Genomic DNA, 17,085 nt, shown 5'->3' on the forward strand with positions numbered 1-17,085 from the left:
TTGGCTTCTGAGGGTGTTTTCAGACCTTCACAACTTACCATTAAAGCAACAGCCAAGACAAAAGTACCATTAAAGACAAATAAGCAAGTACAGCATTCTCCTGGACAGTCCTCCATGCCTAAGAAACAGATGCTTAAAATGGCCAAAGACCTCATTACTCTAATCAGGGGTTCCCATCCCCCTCCTGAGAAAAGGCCTAGGCAGGATACAGACTATGATTCCTCTGATCAGGTTTCCATTTCCTCTGATTGCTCTTCAGACCAGGGATACTCTCTACCCCCCGATGAGAACTCTGATGCTGAAGAATCTATCCCTTCAGCCTCTCCTCCTGAGGATTATTCTTTTGGGGAAACTTTACATACCATGAGGGAGCATTTCCATTGGGAAAGTTAGGATTATTCAGAATCCAAGAAAAGGCTCGGGGATTTCCTTTTATTGCCTCAGCACAGGCCCCTGGCTATTCTGCCTGTGCTAGATATTGTGGATGATGTGTTCTCTGAATCCAGCTTATCTCCTGATTCTTTGCCCCCTGCACCAGCCAAGCCAGATAGATATTATAGAGTCCCTGACTCTCACAAGTTTCTTTATCAAAACCCTTATGCTGATCCAGAAACTATTTCCCAGGGTCCAAAAGGGGTTAAGGCTTCCACTGCAAAAAATCCAGTACCCTCTGATGGAGATTCCAGAGCTTTGGATAGATGGGGGAAGAAAGTTTACACTTCTGCAACTTTAGCAGTAAGGGCTTTAAATTACCAGTTTCACATGCTTAAGTACCAACAATATTTAATGGCCCAGTTAAAACAGAAAATGCTTGCAAGCTCAGAAGCTCCTGACTGTAAAGAAATGCAGGATTTATTGCATGCAGTTGAACAGGTGGGAAAACATACTCTGCAATGTGGTTTTGATTCTTTAGAGACCTCTTGTAGAGCCGCAGTTACAGGTTCTGTGATTCGAAGAAATGCTTGGTTAAAAGAACAAAGTTTACCTGATCATGTTAAGGCAAAATTATTGGATGCTCCTTTACAGCATGATACCTTGTTTGGTGTTAAGGCAGAAGAGGTGTTAAAGAAAATGGAGGATAAAGCTAAATCTATGCAAACAGTCAAGGATTTCTTACAGGTACAGCCACCTCGATTTAGCAGAAATTGGCCAACAAAGAATTGGTCCTTTCCAGTGTCAGACAGGCCACAGAGAGGCAGATACAGACGCCCAAGAGGCAGATCTCAACCCCAAGGCTCTAACAGACAATGACAGTGGGGCACCTCAACCCCAAAAGGAGGTGAGGACAAGTCTCAACCTTACAGGAAACAGTCCCAATGACTTCCCCTTTCGTACGCCAAGCACTTCCCTTTTGGCAGCCCCCTTAGGGGGAAAACTAGCACTTTTTTCTCAAAACTGGCAAACAATCACCCAATACAAATGGGTTCTGAATATTGTGTCTCAAGGTTACAGGTTCCACTTTCATACTTTACCAAGGCTAAAAGGAATGCCAGACCTGCCACTAAATCAATGGGCAGAGGCACAAAAACAAATTTCAGCCCTCATGGACATGAGAGCTATTCAAAAAGTACCACAACAGGAACAAGGACAAGGATTTTACTCAAGACTCTTCCTGGTCCCCAGAAAGGACAAGGCCTGGAGGCCCATACTAGACCTTTTCAGATGTCCTTCAAGGATGCATCTGCAGTCATAACATATGGGTTGTCCTGCCTCAGGCAGCCCTGCGGTCGGCCGGATTCCAAAGTCTGGGTCTGGCCTCGGCTGATGTCGCACTTTCCCCGACGTCAGAGCTTCTGGGGTATAAAGGCATCAGCCGACGACATTTTCCTCAGTCTTTCTTGCTGCTCGGTGCCCGAAGCAGAAGCTGTTCGCAAGTGCCGGTCAGTCAGATCCAGAGATTTCAGCTACCGAAGACTTCTAAAAAAGCTAAGTACCCCGTTGGGGACTCTTTCTTGCCTCAGCCGATGTCAGATACAGGTTTCACTTCCACACTTTACCAAAAAAGAGCGGAATGCCAAACCTTCCACCAAACCAGAAGCCAGAGGCTCTAAGGCAAATCAACAGTTTACTTCAGATGAAAGCAATAGAAAGGGTACCACCTATGGAACAAGGCCAAGGATTTTACTCCAGACTATTCCTTGTACCAAGAAAAGAAACCCAATGGAGGCCTATTCTCGACTTGTCCGCACTAAACACATATCTCATTGTGCCAAAATTCAAAATGCTGACCCTACAGCAACTTCTTCCCATGTTGGGCAAGGAGTCTTGGCTGGTGACTCTAGATCTCAAGGAGGCATACCTGCACGTCCCTATACGACCAGATTGCAGAAGACACCTCAGATTTCTTGCAGGATCAGAGCATTATCAGTTCTCAGCATTGCCCTTTGGCTTATCTACTGCGCCCAGAGTATTCACGAAATGCCTGGCATCAGTAATTGTACATTGCAAGCTTCAGGGAATTCAAATCTACCCATACCTGGACGACTGCCTAATACAAGCGGACAACAAGACAAAACTAATAAAGGATTTGGCCTATGTCATACACCTGTTACAGGCCTTGGGATACACAGTCAACATCCAGAAGTCAAGACTAGTGCCATCCCAAAGGATAACATTTTTGGGTGCGGATCTGGACACAATAACTCAGATGGCTTTTCTCACAGAAGAAAAACAAAAGCAACTCCCAGTCTACTTTATGGCTTTGACAAGACAAACTCAGCTTACTGCAAGGAAAGTCCTGCAGGCCCTGGGTTACATGGCATCCTGCATAATCTTGATCCCGCATGCCAGGCTGCATATGAGGAAATTACAATGGTACCTAAGGAATGTATGGTCTCAACACAGACACAGTCTAGAAACCATGATACCAATCATTCCATGCCTGAAAAAGGAATTCCTGTGGTGGGCTCAGGCCTGCCAGACCAACAGAGGGTTGCCTTTCAACAAACCACAACCAAAGCAGACCATCACCACGGATGCCTCAGACCTAGGATGGGGAGCACACATGGAAGACAAGTGTATCCAAGGCCTGTGGTCTCAAGAACAGCTGAATTTGCACATAAACCTAAAGGAGATGCTGGCAGTGAAGCATGCAATCGAGGCATTCAAATCATTCCTCCAGCAAGGACATCTGCTGATAAGGACAGACAATACCACAGTCATGTGGTACATAAACAAACAGGGAGGCACGCATTCCTACCCTCTATGCCGGATGGCAATGGATCTGTGGAACCTAGGCCTGAATCTCAACATCCAACTGCAGGCCAAATTCGTACCAGGAAAAGAGAATTCACTAGCAGACAGCTTAAGCAGAACTACCACGGATGCTCACGAATGGATGCTGCATCCACACATCTTCAAAATCATAACAAACAAATGGGGAATGCCAGAGATAGACCTGTTCGCCTCTCCACTCAACCACCAACTGAACAAATTCTGCTCAAGAGTATACCACCCACAAGCCTGGAGGGTGGACTCCCTCTCTTTCAGCTGGAAGGCCCTAACAGTGTATGCTTTTCCACCTCTCCCATTGATGTACAAAGTTCTTCTGAAGATCAGGGAGGAACAGCCAAAGGTGATTCTGATAGCTCCAGACTGGCCAAGGCAGCATTGGTATCCGCTACTGAGAAGCATGCCTCGGACGAACCCATGGCCTCTACCTCTATGGCCTTTACTTCTAACGCAGAACAACTACAAGATCCTGCATCCAAACTTGAAAACACTGCAGTTAACTGCCTGGAAAATTGCTTAAAGCAAAACCAAACTGTTTTATCTCAGAGGGTCAAGGACATTATCCTGGAGGCTCGTAGACCCTCCACAAGAAAAACATACTCAGCAAAATGGAAACGATTCCTCATTTGGAGTGCATCAAAGGGTACAAATCTCACACTGGCAAACCTAGCACACATCCTAGAATACTTAGCAGAACTGTTCCACAATGGCCTGTCCTATTCTTCCATTAAGATTCATGCTTCAGCAATTTCAGCAGAGTACAACATGGTCTTACTATCTTCTCTCACCCTCTCCTCAGACAATTTTTAAGAGGGATCAAAAATGTAAAACCTCCAAGGAAACCTCCTCTGCCTACATGGGATCTCAACTTTGTGCTGGAAAAATTAACACTACCCCCTTTTGAACCAGCAGCATCAGCAGACTTACAGTTCTTATCTTGGAAAACTGCTTTTCTTCTAGCAATCACTTCAGCAAGAAGAGTATCCGAGTTACAGGCACTAATGGCAGTGAAGCCTTTCCTTATTTTTCACCAGGATAGAGTGTCTCTCAGAACCAATCCTTCTTTCATGCCAAAGGTGGTATCCAGAGTATCCTTGAACCAAGCTATTCATTTGCCTACGTTCTTCCCTAACCCACAGAACAGGGGGGAAAAACTATTGCACACCCTGGATGTACACAGACAACTACGCTACTATCTGGACAGAACTAAAACCAGCAGAAAAACTGACCAACGTTTTGTAGCATATGCAACTGGAGTGCAAGGAAAAGCAATATCCAAACAGACAATTTCAAAATGGATAGGAAATTGCATTCGATTCTGCTACTCTTTTCATGGAAAGACAACTCCTGAAAATATCAGGCCTCACTCCACAAGAGCCACGGCCACCACTACAGCTTTCCTACGAGGGGTGGCTACCAAGGACATTTTAGAAGCTGCTACTTGGAGCTCCGTGCATACATTTGCCAAGCATTACAATCTACCTTTATACTCCAGATCCCGAGCAGGTTTTGCAACTGCAGTTTTACAGGGGATCTTAACTACACCATCATTATCTTAGTACCTCCTCCCCCAGTTGGGCTATGGTATTCTACCCATATGTTATGACTGCAGATGCATCCTTGAAGGACATAGTACAGTTTTGTACCTACCATAAATGTAGATGTCCGATAGGTATGCATCTGCAGTCAGGATTACCCACCCTCCTTCCCCTCTGTGGTATTCCTATGGTGCTTACCCCTCTTTCAGCTAGCTGGGGGACTCTATTATGGTGTATTTGTTTGTATGTATATATGTATATATATTTTGTTTGCTACTGTTTGGAATTTTCAACATTTATCCAAATTTAGCCTTCCTAGAGGGCACCTGGCATCTGGGGCAAGAAACACTGAGTAAAATGGCGTCGGCTGATGCCTTTATACCCCAGAAGCTCTGACGTCGGGGAAAGTGCGACATCAGCCTAGGCCAGACCCAGACTTTGGAATCCGGCCGACCGCAGGGCTGCCTGAGGCAGGACAACCCATATGTTATGACTGCAGATGCATACCTATCGGACATCTACATTTATGGTAGGTACAAAACTGTACTTTCTAAATTCTTACCTGGATATTCCGAAATTCAAAATGTTGACATTACAGCAGCTTCTGCCCATGCTGGGCAAGAAGGCTTGGCTTGTTACTCTGGACCTCAAAGAGGCATACCTGCATGTCCCTATCAGACAAAATTGCAGAAGATACCTCAGATTCAAAGCTGGTACAATGCACTACCAATTCTCTGCACTTCCCTTTGGATTATCTACTGCGCCCAGGGTCTTTACAAAGTGCCTGGCACCAGTAATTGCATTTTGCAGACAAAAAGGAATTCAAATATATCCATACCTGGACGACTGCCTCATTCAAGCAGAGACAAAGGACATTCTTCTACAGCATCTGGCGTTTGTAAAAAGGTTGCTAATTTCTCCAGGGTACACAGTAAACGAAAAAAAAAAAAAGTCAAAACTAGTGCCCTCACAACAGGTTATATTTCTGGGTGCCAGCTTAAATACAACGGCCCAGATGGCTTATCTCACGCCAGACAGACAAGTTCAACTAACTCAATTTTTTTCAATTAATGGCAAAAAAGTCCCATCTCCCTGCAAGCAAAATTCTGCAGGCCCTGGAATTCATGGCATCCTGCATACTACTAATACCATATGTCAGACTGCATATGAGGAAATTATGGTACCTAAAAAGTGTTTGGACTCAACACTCTCACAGTTTAGAAGCAGTAATACCAATGATTCCCTGCCTACAACAGGAGTTTCAATGGTGGGCACAGGCATGTCACCTAAACAAGGGTCAGCCTTTCACCCTACCCACAGCCAGGCAGACTCTAACAACAGATGCTTCGGATTATGCCTGGGGAGCACACATGGCAGGAAAATGCATTCAGGGCAAGTGGACCACAGACCAAATGCATCTTCACATCAATCAAAAAGAGATGTTGGCTGTTCAAAATGCCCTAACAGCTTTCAAGGACCTTCTGCATCCAGGACAATTATTATTAAAGAAAGACAACACCACAGTAATGTGATACATAAACAAGCAAGGGGGCACTCATTCTTATCCCCTATGCAGGCAAGCCATGACCTTGTGGAGCACAGCTCTAACGTATCAAGTTTATCTGCAAGCACAATTCCTGCCTGGAAAGAAAAATACTCTGGCAGACGATCTAAGCAGAAATATCATCGACCCTCACGAATGGAAATTGAATCCACAAATCCTCAGCATGGTAACACAAAAATGGGGATGCCCAGACATAGATCTTTTTGCCGCCACACTGAATTGCCAACTACAAAAATTCTGCACAAGGACTTATCACACACAAACATGAAAAGTGGATGCTCTCTCATTCAGCTGGAAAAGCCTAAAAGTTTATGCCTTCCCACCACTGCCTGTCCTTTCAAAGGTACTCCTAAAAGCCAGACAAGAAAAACCACAGATGATCCTGATTTCTCCAGACGGGCCACACCAGCACTGGTACCCAATCTTAAAGAATTTAGCTCAAGGCCCACCATGGATTTTGCCTCAAATTCCACACCTTCTGACTCAACAAAACAATCAGATCCTGCACAGTCAACTCAAAACCCTAAACCTGGCTGCATGGCAGATTCATTAGTCAAACAGGCAACACCTATCTCTAAAGCTGTTATGGATGTCATTTTGGAGGCCCGGAGGCCTAGCACCAGGAAAGCTTACTCAGAAAAATGGAAGAGATTCTGCGCCTGGAACCAGGCTCAAAGCCTTGACCCTCTTGTCCCAAACATTCCTCAGATTTTACAATACTTAACTGAGATGCTGGACAAAGGCCTAACCTTCTCATCAATTAAGATCCACACCTCTGCCATTTCAGCACATTACAAGACGGCTCCTCCTTTATTCTCTCCTCCCTTGCTAAAGCAGTACCTCAGAGGGGCTAAACACATAAGACTGCCCCGGAGAGCACCAACACCAACTTGGGACCTCAATTTTGTTTTGGAAAAACTGACCTTGCCACCTTTTGAGCCAGCCAATACAGCCGATTTAAAATGTTTGTCATGGAAAACAGCTCTGCTCCTGGCAGTAACTTCAGCACGAAGAGTCTCAGAGCTACAGGCATTAATGGCAGTGGATCCTTTTATAATTTTTCATCAGGGCAGGGTTTCTTTAAAGACAAACCCTACCTTTATGCCAAAGGTGGTATCTAGTGTGGCTCTTAACCAAACCATCCATTTGCCAACTTTTTATCCAAAGCCCCAGAATAAAGGAGAGGAACTTTTGCACTCTTTGGACATACACAGGCAGCTGCACTTCTACTTGGACAAAACAAAAGCTTTCAGGAAAACTGAGCAACTGTTTGTAGCATATGCTGCAGGATCACAGGGAAAGGCTATCTCAAAGCAGACTATATCCAAATGGATAGAACACTGTATTCATTACTGCTACACACAGCATGGAAAATCAGTCCCTAATAACATTAGGCCACATTCCACGAGGGCAACAGCCACTTCAACAGCCTTTCTCAGAGGAGTACCTACCAAGGACATTTTGGAGGCTGCAACTTGGAGTTCAATGCACACCTTTACCAAGCATTACCACTTGCCTCTTTACTCTAAATCCAGAGCAGGATTTGCCACTGCAGTTCTGCAGGGCCTCATAGCCAATCCTAACTCTTTGTAGACCAGCCACCCAACCTTAGCTTTGGGATTCTACCCAAGTGTAATGACTGCAGCAGTGTAACACGATGAACATAGTACAGTTTTGTACCTACCATAAATGTAGATGTTCAAGTGTTCACACTGCTGCAGTCCAGGATACCCTCCTTCCCTCCCCTCTGAACTAGCTGGACTTATCTATACCTTTCTATCCTACACAACCTTTGTGGTGTATTTGCTTGTAACTGAAGGTATTGTTTTTATTTTATATGTATATTTTTTATTTGCAATATGTATTGCCTACCTACTTGGGGGCACCTGACATCTGGGGCAAGAAAAACTGAAGAAAATGGCGTCGGATGCATCTTGTATACCCCTGGCGCACTGACATCAGGGAAGAAGTGACAGCAACCGATGCCGGACCAAGACCTTGGAACTCTGGCTGACTGCGGGACCGCCTGATGGCAGGATAACCCAAGTGTAATGACTGCAGCAGTGTGAACACTCGAACATCTACATTTATGGTAGGTACAAAACTGTACTTTCTGAATGCATAGGCTACTGTTCTGCCATCTTGAATTATAACTGTGCCAAGACCAAATTTTGAAGCATCACAGGAAAGAATAACTGGTTTGTTCACATCATAGTATCTTAATGAAGTTGGGGTGGCAGTTTTCTGCTTAAGGTCTTCAAATGTCATCTGGTGCTGTTCCAACCATGACCATGCAACATCTTTTCATGTTAGCTCACTTAAAGGTGCTGTCAACTCACTGAAGTCTGGTATAAACTTGCCTAAATATTTGACCATGCCTAGAAAACGTTGTAGAGCTTGTACATTATCTGGTGCTGACATCTCAAGAATATCTGCTTGCTTGGTCAGGTCTGGTCTCAAGCCTGTACTCATGAACAAATGACCTATGTAGATAACTTCTGGAAGTCTGAATTTGCACTTCAAAGGATTGAGCTTCAAATTTACTTCACATGCTCTATCTAGAACTTTCTTGAGGTTTCTCTCATGCTATGCTTCACCATTGCCTCCAACCAATAAATCATCTACTATTATGGCACAAGAGTAACCTGAAAAAATTTGCTCCATTGCACGCTGAAAGACTTCAGTTGCAGAATTTATTCCAAATGGTATCCTTAGGAATCTGCTTCTGCCAAATGGAGTAGAAAAGTAGTTGGAAATGAAGATACAGGTCAAGCATCACTTGCTAAAATGAACTCTCTGCATCCAAGACAGAGAAAACTGTGACATTCGGTATTAAGGCTGCAACCTCTTCGACTGTGCGCATTGGATGATACAGTCTCTTTAATGCTTTGCTCAGATCTCTTGGGTCAGTACATATTCTGATTTTGTCTGAGCATTTTTTGTGAGCTGCTACCATGGACGACACCTATTCAGTTGGTTCTGTGACTGGACAAATCACACCGTGCTGCACCATTTTATTCAACTGAGTCTTAACTTTGTCCTGCATAGCTATCAGAACTCTTCTTGCTGGTCTGACTACTGGAGTGATCTCTGGGTCTAACTTCATGGAATACACAACTAGAAGCTCGCCTAACTTGTCATCGAAAATATCAGCATACTCTGAGAAATGAAAATGGCTTCAGAAAAATTTAGAACTCGGAAATGCACTTACATGATAGACTTCTTTAGCAAAAGAAAGCAGATTCATTCTTATAGTATCTTTGAGACCCAATAAAGATTGCACTGGTCTTTAGACTACATAGAATAACAAGTTGCAAAAGTTCTTGGCCAAATAACATGAAAGCATCACTGAACCTTCGGTTTGAATTTCTTCACCTCCATAAGCAGCAAGTCTCGCACAACTGGCTACACTGAGTTGTTCGTTGGTTCTCACTTTAGAAAATGTGTCTGCTGATATAACATTACACTTTTGAACTAGTGTCTACTTTAAGCTCTGTGGATTTTCCATTAATCCGGACAGTACCAAATACTTTGGTTCTTTTTAATAAATTCACTGCATCAACTCTTTCATCAAGCTGTCTGTTTTGGCTCTACTTGATCAACTTGCTTCTTTGTATGACCTTTCTTTACAACTGTGTGAGGCTTTACTTGATTTACAAAACTTTTGGAAGTGGTTCATTTCTTACACTTGTAGCATTGCTGACCAAATGCTAAGCACTTCTCTATTTTGGATTCATGATTTGCACCACAATTGCGACAGTTAACAATAAAACTAGACATGGGTTGTGCTGATTCATGCTTGTACTGCACTGAGCTGGAGCTTTCTCCCTTCTTAGAACTTACTGGCAACCTACGTGGGTTCCTTGGTGAACCAGCAGGGGTTGTGGCTGCCATGTTCTTAGGCCTACTTCTGTTTACCATGTGTTTCATACTAGCTACATTTGCTCTGAAGCTAACTGAAACCATGCTCGTGTCATTCGCAAGCATACTCGTGTCTTTCTGTCGCTTCATGGATTTGACAAATCTCTATGGCTTTGCTCAACATTAAATAACTGTCACAAAGTAAAATCTTTCCTACAGCAGCACTATTAATACCACATATAAGCCTGTCTTTTATCAGCTCATCTTTTAAGTCACCAAACTGACACATTTTAGCTTTGTTTCTCAGGTCACTTATATAAGCTGCAAATGTTTCCCCTGGTTTCTGATCTTTCATGCAAGTCAAATGTTTGTCTAATGTAATGTTTGTCTGGGGGTTGCACATTTCTCTGAACTTGCACTTCAAACACTCTGGGTCTTCTCTTGATTCAGCGTGTACAACAATATGGCAGTTTTCACCTTTTCCTTCATATACTGCAGGTGCACGCACAAATGAATGCTCTCTTTCTATGGCCTTTGACCCAGTTAGGTTTAGCAAAATAAATGCGCTGGTGTGTGCATTTCTATCTGCATAAGCTGCTTGTATAAAAATATCATACTCTTGCTCAAATATCCTCCAATTCTCTGCAATATTCTCATCAAATATAAGTGGTGGGGGGGTTTGAAATCTGTCTGCCATATTTACACATAACCAGTGAAGGGTTTTGCAGATAAGCACAGATACACTCATGCATCATGTACATACATCAGAAACTTATGCCAGTATTTGTAACTGTGTTCAAGGCCTTTATGCTTCTGAATTTATACCATTTGGGTTTTTTGAAATAATGTCAATGGACAAACTCGTAGTACCTTTGAATAACTGGACTTTGTGAAATAAATCTCTTGGGTGCCTTAACACTCTTGAAAAATGCTTAAGTCATTTATCATTTTAAGAAACATCTCAAACAACTTTACGATGCGAGTGAAATAAACTCAGGCATTGTAATACTCTTGTAATATCGTTTTGCAATAAATCACCTCTTAGTTTAAGAAACATATCAAATGATTACACAATGTGAATAAACTGGACCTTTTTGGCCCAAAACTCAGTAACATTTCAAAGTAGTAGTAAACTGCATACAGCACACTGAAATGTCCCCAAAATGGTGGTACCTTGTTAGGCAGCTCTTTACAGTGCAAGAAACTCTCTGTAATGGCGGCACTTTGCGAATTGACACACCCAGCATAAGACTTTTTTGAAATGGCTATACTTTGACTGTATTTCATGAAATAGTTGCACTTTGCACACAATAAACTCTTTGAAATACATGCTTAGTAATAATCACACACTGTAAGCACTTTTACACACTGAGATACTTCTATTAACTGTAGTTAAACCCTTGATACGATACAAAGTTGTAGTTATGCCAAAATATAGCACTTTGCCAAAACACATGCAGTCGCCTTGCTTTATTTTTGCTTAATTTGCCCTTTTTGCCTTTATTATATTCGTTTTGTTAGTTTAAGCCCTTTTCATGTGCTTGTTTTACTCTAAGCATGCCCAGTTTTGCTTTAAACACACTTGTTTTACTTTAAACATGCTCATTTTATCTTTAAACCTGCTCATTTTTTACTGTTAATTGTTTCATCAAATACCTTTATTTTAAACATTTCTTTTTAGCCAACAAGCTTTACGTGCCTTCCTCTTGCTCAGTAATGCAGTTTGTGCCCTTGTAATGCCCCGCTTTGTCTCTTCTACCAAATAAACAGTTCATGTTACTTCTCAGTACCTTTGATTCTTTTCTGGCTCTTTTTGTGCTAATTTCTTAGTTTTACCTTCACTGCTGGCTGTGCAACCTCATTGCTCTGGATCTTATTTTCTTCTATCCTGGTTCTGACACCATGTCGCTCTCCTACTTTGGACACAGTATCTTCATGGGTTCTGTTCAAGAAGCTTTATTTTATACAAACAACATCACTATAGAAGCTTACTGACTTTAACTTAAGTAACATATACAGACTAACAACTGCGATCATGCATGCTCTCACTCTGGCTGCTCTTACAAAATGGCACTAGGGAGTGCACGTGTCTGGAATTTATACGTGCATGTACAGCCTTGACATGCTTCTTAAAGATACAGCACACTTCACTTGCATTCTGATCTACAACCACCTTTTAAGAAGACAGCAACAATTGGATGGGTGGATGGGAGACAAAAAATGGGAGACTGAATCAGAACAGAAACAAAGACAAGTAAGGAAACCTTCATAGGTATTTACTAAGCTAATGACCACAAGGGCGTTTTTAAGCCTAACCATGCATCCCAAATCTGACAAATTCTGATACCCTTGGTAAGTCATGGGCCTGGGAGATGAACCATTTACAGGTTACATGTGTCCATTAGAGACATAGGTGCCAAACCAGGGGTGAATTTATGGTTTCCCATCCAATTGTCTAAGTTGCACTTGAATTGGGTTAGGGAGGAACTCTGCTTCACATGGATGTGGAGCTTGTTCCATAGACGAGGAAGTCTCTGGGATACATACCTCCCTTTCCAGCAGGTCCTATTTATATCACAGGCAAGGTTTAATTCTTTAGAATAGCTAATTATGGTGCTGTTTGTTTTGTGGATATGCAGGAGATCCATCAGAATGGGGTCTGACAATGCCCTGTATGCCAGGCATAGATCTCCCCACAAGAGCCTGTAGGAGACAGAATACAGGAATAGAGCCTTGAGGCAGTCTGCATAGGACATTTTACGTATGCCCTGTATTCTTTTAATGAGAAACCTCTGTGGACATTCCAATTGTTGGATATGCCAGGTTATCATAGTCAATGATAGGTCTGATGAATGCCAAATACAGTGGAACAATAACTTCATTGGACTTGGATGCCATACCTTTGTTTATAAGTTGTGCAGCACAGAATGATTTCCTCACCACTGTAGACACATGATGGTCAAAGACTAGATTACTGTGTGTGTGTGATCCTATGTCCCTGACTACTGGGTCGACTCTAAGGGGTGTGTTGTCAATATGATAGTTACTGTGGATGGATGACTTCCTAAAGGATACCATTATGTATTTCCTGGCATTTAGTTGTAGTCCATGGCTCTGACACCAGTTGTGTGTCTGTGTCAGCCCCTCCTGGAGTCCATTTGTGTCAGTGTGAGGTTCAATGACTGCTCCTAATTTGCAATCATCTGCAAAACCACTGACATTGGCCTTGACGTCTGAGAAGTAAATGCCAAAAAGGAGTGGTCCAAGGACTGATCCTAGAGGGACTCCACTTGTGACTTGCCTCTTTGTAAAGGTGGACTTCCCAGTTCTAACTTCCTGGATCCTGTCTGTGAGCCAGTTGGGTATCCACCGGGTGACATATGAGTTTGAACCTAACTTCTTGAGTTTGTCAACAGTGCACGAGTGGGGTATTTTGTCAAATGCCTTGGCTAGGTCAAGGTAGGCAGTATGAATGATTCTGTGAACTAAACCCTGAGAAAAGTTCACAAAACACAGCAGAATACTGTTAAAAGCTACAACCTAAGAGCAGCACAGGATTGCTAAATATCACTGGAAGAGTTAGTGAAAAAAACTTAAATCAGCTTTATATTTCTAAATGGCTTATATGCAGTAATTCTTGTAGCCAGCCACAGGTGAGAGCAGAAAAGGAGGACACTTTTTTTTCCAAGTGAAAGTTGATAGATTTGAAAATGCATCCTCTGCTGCAGATATTTGGACAGATAATGACTTGAGTAAAATGGGAAAGGTGGAAGATGCTTGGTTGGGGAAGCACTTTAGCTGTATAATAATTGAAGTGGATAAAGTACTGCTTTTATACACTAACTTTTTTATGTACTTTACTGTGCAAGTTTATGGCCACTGAAGTTTGTGGCCTGGAAGAAAAGACTGAGCACTTAACTGCAAAGAGGAACAGGAATCAACATTTTTTTGTTTTTATTTAATTTTTTTTTTTACAAACTGAAGGGATTGGGATAGTGAGAAAGAGTTCCTTCAATGTTGCTTGGGTTTAGAACACCCTTGCTGAATTAGATTGTTTTCTACACTCGTCTGAATGCCAGTTGCACATAATTTTTATACAAATTTCTATTAAAAAAAAGATGCTTGAGTTCAAAACTGTTTTGCAAAATTAGATTGCATGCAAAGTGTTGTATATACAGTTGTGCATCACCTTTATGCAAAATCTTTTAAATGTCTTTGGGCATCAGAATACCCATATTATCTCTCTAGATTATATCACAGTATATAAACATGAATAGGCTGTTTTTGGCATAGGTGTAGCTTATATGTGTGTATGCTTCATTTAACTTAATTGTGATACGGGCAGCTGGTTCCTTGGAGAAGTCTCCTCCACTCTCAAAGTATACCAGTCCATAAGTTTTTAACTGCAGTGGGAAGGAGATGTAGAGGATGGGATCAGTTGCCTGTGAGGACTTTGCCTCCTGCCCTTCAAAATGCATTTAATACTTTAATCAATGAAGTACTGTTTCATACAACAGATTTGTGTTTTTTTCTAGCCCTCCCTCCCCCAAATCCTTCCAACCATCTAGTTGCTGCCTTTGTGATCATGCTGTTTCATTTCTCATCACCAACTAGGGAACCATGCAAAGTAGTCATTTAGGTAACTATGAGGAGCATTACTGTTTTTCTGGACCTAATCCCTCCCCTGGTGGCTGAAATCTGGATATGCTACACCTTCCCATGAGAGCATGGATTACATGCACTGTTTGAAGGCTACCATGATATGTCGTGGTAGAGCCACTTACATGATCCTGTAGCTTAGGTTGGATACTGTGCACATCTGTCTCTCTGGAAAGTGCCAGTAGTTCGGGCCAGCATGAGCTGGTTTCTGCTGCTCACTCCTGTCCTACATCATTAGTACCTGAAGTACCCAAGTTGCTAATTGATTTAGAGTCTGGAGCATAGTCAGGGTTTTGTCCCCCTTTTCCACAGAGTTGACTTTTCAGACTGTAGATTTTGTATCTAAAATTGATTTACTTAAATTACTGTTGACAGGACGACCTGCACTTTTACTTGAGCCTATTATTGTATTGAAATATTTGACACTTGCTGGAAAGTCTGCTCCTCACTTGGCACATCTTTTAGTCCTGGCTATATCTCTGGAATTTTAAAAATGCATGAATAAGTGATGCATTTCAAAATGTATGAGCAACTGATACAAAAAACTGCAACATAACTCTGAACTATCCCTGATTTTTGCCTGATATTTTTGCTTTGTCCCTCATAACACTTTTGATTTTCTGGTAAATTGCTGAAGATTGCTGTCAGTTAATAATGCCAGACATTAGAGTTTTGTATGTATTCACAAAATGCATGTTGATGCAAAACCTTTTGATATATTATTTTAAGTAAGTTAGAGTAATAATAAAAACTGCTGATTTTAGGTTCTTGTCCCCTTCCCCATTATTTTTGGCTTTGTCAGCAAAGCTGACAGCTATGAACTGCATGTAGACAAATATGTCATGTATTATGACAGCATCATCATCATAGTACATTTGTATTTTTTTTCTGAATTGTGGAAACAATACATGCAGAATAACGTTTCTAGCCATTGTCAGTCAAGCATTACATGGCTCATTCTAATCATGCCCTCTTAAACCTTATTCCTTCTCCAAAACGTTATTCTGCATGCATTAACCCCCTCTACTCCAGTTCTTTTGATAAAATATGGAATACCCTTCCTCTGGATATTAGGATCTTAGACAGTAAGCTTAATTTTAAACACCTTCTTCGGTCCCACTTAGGCAGCTCTTGGGAATGTACTTGTACAGATCCAGGATAACCTCCTATCAAAGCAAATACTACACCTTAGTCCACATATACTCTCTGCTATCATAACAGACACCCGTGCTGTAACCTCCTCCTCTGCTGTGACACAGCAACCATATCTCCTACTCTGAATGCTAAACCTTCTATTTTGTCCTAGTTCAAGCTCACCCCAAAATGTACTGATCACCAATTTTTCTACTGTAACATTATCTCACAGGTTGCTGTGTGGAATACGCTCAAATTTCCAAAGTCTACATTGGCACTGTACCAAATACTACTTTTACAAATATCTGTATGTAATACCCACTTGTTTGTAATGTAAATTAATGTACAACAGCTATTTTACTGTTCTCTCCTCAATTTTTATGCATATTGTTTTTACTCAGATTTTATTTCAGTTGAGTTAGTAATTTAAAGTATTGATAACGGATATATTCATGCTACTGATGTCTACTCAAGATTTTTATGTGTATTGTTTTTAAGCCTACTGTTTGTATCTAGATGGAGCTTTTCTCCCCGGGCCGCCACTGAAAATGGGCTTCTTGGCCACTTGAATTCTCTTGGTAAACAAATATAAAATAAATAAAACATTTTTAATCTCTGATATTTTCTTGAAAACACACTTCCTTTATCTAATGTCTCTAAGGCATCATGTTTTTTTTTTTCTCGAGCTGTTCTACAGTTTTTTTTTTGTTTACACAATTTAATTGTAACCCATCTTAAAAATGTCCTCTCTTCCTATTACATTTTCTGGTTGGATTTGACTACTTATTCACTGTGAGTTTGCATTGCATGCTACTTTAGCTCATTACTACCTATGTGATGTGGAATGTTTCACCTCTTACAGCCTGCAAACATCCTTGCATTCCAGAACATGTTTTTGAAAAATCAACTTAAAAAGCATAATGTAATCAAGCCTTTTCAACTACAGGACATCCTAGATTAACCACCTTGGTGTCATTTTATTAAGAAATCTTTGCCCTTTGTATTTCTGCCTATTATAAGCTAGTAAGTCACTGAGTTAAAAAGTCAGGCCCAAGAAAAGTCTGGACGTCATAAGGAGCTAATGATGTTAACTGGAAG

General features: G+C 41.6%; 1 protein-coding gene across 1 annotated transcript in view; it reads left to right on the plus strand.

The window, feature by feature from the left end:
- PIGS (phosphatidylinositol glycan anchor biosynthesis class S) overlaps positions 1–17,085 on the plus strand; it is a gene marked incomplete in the record, with an annotated part of 953,935 nt that overhangs the window by 397,495 nt on the left and 539,355 nt on the right.

This window comes from Protopterus annectens, chromosome 13.part0 (assembly GCF_019279795.1).
Source record: "Protopterus annectens isolate FY-2018-M chromosome 13.part0, PAN1.0, whole genome shotgun sequence".
Classification (NCBI taxonomy): domain Eukaryota; kingdom Metazoa; phylum Chordata; order Ceratodontiformes; family Protopteridae; genus Protopterus; species Protopterus annectens.